General features: G+C 41.9%; 1 pseudogene across 1 annotated transcript; it reads left to right on the top strand.

Annotated features, from left to right (window-relative positions):
- The first annotated feature begins 3,397 nt into the window (after positions 1-3,397).
- Positions 3,398-4,296, top strand: LOC306647450 (vomeronasal type-1 receptor 4-like; annotated as a pseudogene). Its single transcript has one exon. The product of its transcript is annotated as a vomeronasal type-1 receptor 4-like (transcript).
- Positions 4,297-4,497: the final 201 nt, after the last annotated feature.

Below are 4,497 nucleotides of genomic sequence, written 5' to 3'. Positions count from 1 at the left end.
TAGGAGGATAGGGATAATTAGAGATTCTTCATTCTATCCTGATCCCTTCAGGAAAAAAAAAAAAAAAATCTCTGTCCTTTCTGAAAACTCCCAAACTCAGTGACCCTAGGCAGAAAATACAAAGATGGGGACTTTCCCTTCCAGACTGAGAATTTACAGATGATTTAGGGGAAGTAATACTGCAGAAGGTAGAAATCTGGATTTCTCCCTTTCAGGGCCCTTCAGTGCTAGAACTGCAGGGAGATGAATAGCTTAAGCTCAGCAGAGGTATGAAGGAGAGTGGAGGAATTCCAGGCCAGGCTGCCCAAGAAATGGGATTTTTCAATATCTACCTCTCTTCCTGATAGCTGTTCCAGCTTCCTGTATATCCTCCACACCGTGCAAACTATCATGACAAGACCTGGCTCCAACACACATCATCACCCACAGGCTGGTCTCACAGGCCATCAGGAGAGCAGCCTTCTTGACAGGGATGAACATGGCCATGTGGTTCTCATAGTAGGGCTGGTTCATCTGCCTTATTTCTAGTGTGGCAGACCTTAATGTGTCGTGTCTCTAAAGCGTGTTCCTGAGAATTTTCAGCCCATTGGCAATATAGGCAAGACAGTCACTCTCTACCTGGGTGTGCAGGAATACAGACTGGAGTACCCCGGAGAGGTCCAGATCATCTTCCCAAGAGTGGTCATTGTGGCCAGCTGTAGGGAGCCCACTCACTCCAGGAACTCTTTGTACTTCATCCTCTCCTGCAGGCTTGAAGGTGGAAGTTGACCTTCTGATTGCATGCTTGCATGCTGGACGTCTCGCTTCTGCTCTGCCAGCTGCTGTTTATGACCTGCTGATGTCTTCTCCAGCTGGACCATCATGTGAGCTGCTGAACCACAGACAGCAGGTGCTTCATGCAGTCATGGTTAAGCAGCTTATCTCTGGGCATCTCCAGGTTGTACTTTTTCAAAACTCCATGAAAAATACTGGAAAAGGTCTTTGTGCACATTTGTCTGGGGCCTGTTTACAGCACACCCCATTCCTTATCATTGAAACCCGGTTCATTTCAAGTGTTGTGTTCAGGACCCTTGTTCACAAGCCTTCACCCACTGGTGCCTTGACACAGTGCCCCTCACTAGCTACTCCAAGTAACCCAACCTGTTGACTACTCTGAGTGTTCCTTCCTAGTGACAAGCTCCATCACCAAGGGATGTATGTGATGACACCATCAGATGTCACAGTCAAGAGCACTTGTCCTGGGTGTGGTCTGCACTCTCTTTACCCCTCCTGCCTGGAGATAAGGCCACAGGGCCACCAGATAGGCCTCCATCCAGGTTCCATTCCTGCAAAAGAGGATGGAATTGGAGAAGGACAGAAAGAAAGCAGAACTAGGAAGATTTGGTGTCAAGATGTCAGGGAAGCCTGGAGTCCAGTCAGACACAAAATCCTTACATAAGTTCCTCGTAGGTCACACCTCCCAATTTCCTGATCCTTCCATATGAAACCCCATCAGCCTCCAGGGATCACAGAAAAGCAACAGCCTCTCCCAAACTCCTCAACACTTATTTTGAAGTTACTAACAAGGAACTCATAATTTCCTGAGTCATTAGCTAGTGAGAAGTATTCCTCAGCAATGTCCTGGGCTCCCCAGGCCTGCACTGTCATCGCCTCTACAGGTGAAATGACAATTGCATCCCTGAGAGGAAGTGAGGTCACAGGAGCACAAACCTTTATCTCAGGGTGCAGCTGCCTCCCTCCCTCCATGCTGCCTGTCCCACACCTCAAACTGAGCCCAAGATTTTGTACACAAGAAGCAGAGTGAGTATTTCCAATTTCAGTCCTTATTTCAGCAGAGTCAGTAAGGAAAAGTAGTCTGAGGATGTGCTCATGTCTTCAGAGGGATTCCGGGTAGAAACAGATTCAGTGTAGAGGTAGAAGAGAGAAAGGACTAATTCCTTCACTGTGAGCTCAGTAGTAAAAGGAAATGTGTCCCTGACCTGATGCCAAATACTCATGACTCCTAAAGTCATTTAAGAAAATCAGCACTGAGGATATTTGTAGTTGGAAACTATACCATCAATACTAAATTCTGATTTGGAAGAGGCTTACAAACTATAGTTAGCAACCAATCTGCTCTTCACAGTACTTTAGAAAATCACAGAATAAATCTGAACTGCTATGATGGCTATGAGTATAATGGCTTCATGCCAGTAGTAAAGATGAGGATGGAACAGTTAGGATCACCTCATCCTGTGTGGAAGACAACACCTGGGATTGTTTCTGGGATAAAAGATGCTCTTTTCCAATTCCACATCACTGTCCACCTAGTGCAGACAGGAGTCTCATCTCCTCTGAATCCCTGTACTGTGCTGGCTCTGGGGAGACTTCTCCCCCTGCTGGACACACAAGAGAAGGTAACATAGTGAAGATGATAACTGGATTGTGCTTGTCAGGACCAAATGACTGGTGTTTTCTCTGGTTTTATAAGATTCCAACATTAATGACAAATTCAGAATATTTTCCTTTTTATTTCAATTCATTCAGTGCCACAGAATCCACATCCAGCTTCTACTGACATGTCTCTTGTATTGAAATGTCCTCCACAATTTCTGTTTTATTACTGACAGTTTCAGCAATTATCAATACACAGAGGCTTTTAGTATGAATTCCATGAGGATTTCATTTTCATCTATCCTATATTTATCTGTAAGATATTAGTATTTCATGTGTCATTGTTTAGAAACAAAGATATATTTTTGAATATTTTATGTATAGATTCCACTATACTTTTATTCCTGGAATGACAACGTGAGAAATAAAAACTCTGGTGGTCCATTTCCAGAATACTTTAAACTTTAAACTTTAAACCTTACTATTTATTAAACTTTATTATTTAAAGTATTAAACTTTAAACGTGGGATGTAAGCTGGCAGGAAAGCAGAGTGAAAAATCAGAAGCAAAACACACAGGAGTGTAAAAGTTCACATTAAAAATTCAGGTAAAAATGATGTGTTTGTGCTGTTTAATATGTATTTTCTTTCCTAAAACCACAGAAATGTTGTTTTTATTATAAAAATGCCATTGTTTATCCTTAAACTTTATGGCAAAAATCCACTGGGATCTGATTTGTTTTATTTTATGGTATGGATGGTGATTCATTATTTTTCCAAGATGATTAGCAAATATCAATTAATTCTGAAATATTAAATGCTAAATTCTTTTTATGCAATTGCTCTCACTTTTCCTTGCTCTTCCCAGGTTACCATCACCTGATTGACAAGGCTCATTTTCCTTTAAAGCTGATGGATAATTCTCCCCAGCAATATGTGCTTGGGAACAACTATTGTTAATAAGTCAATTTGCTCAGAGGAAAGACTGTTGCTATAATGTAAAGGACAATGTGCTGAATGACAGAATGGTCACCACAAATGTGGCAATAGGACTGATGCTCTTTTCACAGGTTGCTGTTGGAATTCTGGGAAATTTATCTTTGCTTTATCATCATTTAGTCCTTTCCTGCAGTGAGAGCATATTGAGATCCACAGATGTGATTCTCAGTCACCTGATGATCGCTAATTTGTTGGTCGAGGAATTCCCCAAACAATGACAGCTTTTGGGTTGAAATATTTCCTCAGTGATTTTGGGTGCAAACTCATTTTGTATATTCATCGAGTGGACAGAAGTCTTTCCACTGTCATCACCTGCCACTTGAGCATCTTCCAGAACATCTCCATCAGCCCCATGAACTCCTGTTGGAAGGATCTCAAAGGAAAAGTTCCAAGATACATTGGCTTCTCCATTTCATTCTACTGGGTCCTGTACTTGATGGTAAATTCCCATTGTCCCTCTCAATATGATTGGCAAATGGAGTAGTGAAAACACAACAGAGAAAGAGATTATGGGTTCTGTTTCTACATAGTTGGTAACAAAATCACAAACTCATTATATGCAGCACTGTTTGTATTTCCCAAAGTTGTATTTTCCATGCTCATGATCTGATCTAGTGGCTCCATGATCCTCATTCTGTACAAGCACAAGCAGCGAGTTCAGCACATTCATAGCATTAACATTTCCTCCAGATCCTGCCCTGAGTCCAGAACCACTCAGAGAATCCTTGACCTTGTGTTCACCTTTATGACTTTCCACATCCTCTCCTCCCTATTAAATTTACATATTACTCTATTTTCAAACCCCATTGGGTGGGTGGTGAACTCCAATGACCTCATTTCACTGTGTTTTCCCACTGTCAGCCTCTTCCTTCTCAGAAGTTATAAATCCACAGTATCCACTCTCTCCAGACTCTGCTTCATCTGAAAAAAAAAAAAAAGAATAAGAAATCCCACTGGATTCAGTGAAAATCCCCTATAATCCCAAATATTTGGGAGTCTGAGGCAGGAGGATCACAATTTGAAGGCCAGCCTCAACAACTTGGTAAGATCCTGTCTCAAAAATAAAACATCAAACAGACTGTTGATGAAGCTCAAGGGAAAAGTACTCCTGGCCTCAATCACCAAT

The sequence above is a fragment of the Sciurus vulgaris genome (assembly GCF_902686455.1).
Source record: "Sciurus vulgaris genome assembly, chromosome: 17".
In the NCBI taxonomy this organism is placed as follows: domain Eukaryota; kingdom Metazoa; phylum Chordata; class Mammalia; order Rodentia; family Sciuridae; genus Sciurus; species Sciurus vulgaris.
The sequence above is the reverse complement of the archived record's forward strand: the minus strand, read 5'-3'. Positions and strand labels throughout refer to the sequence as shown.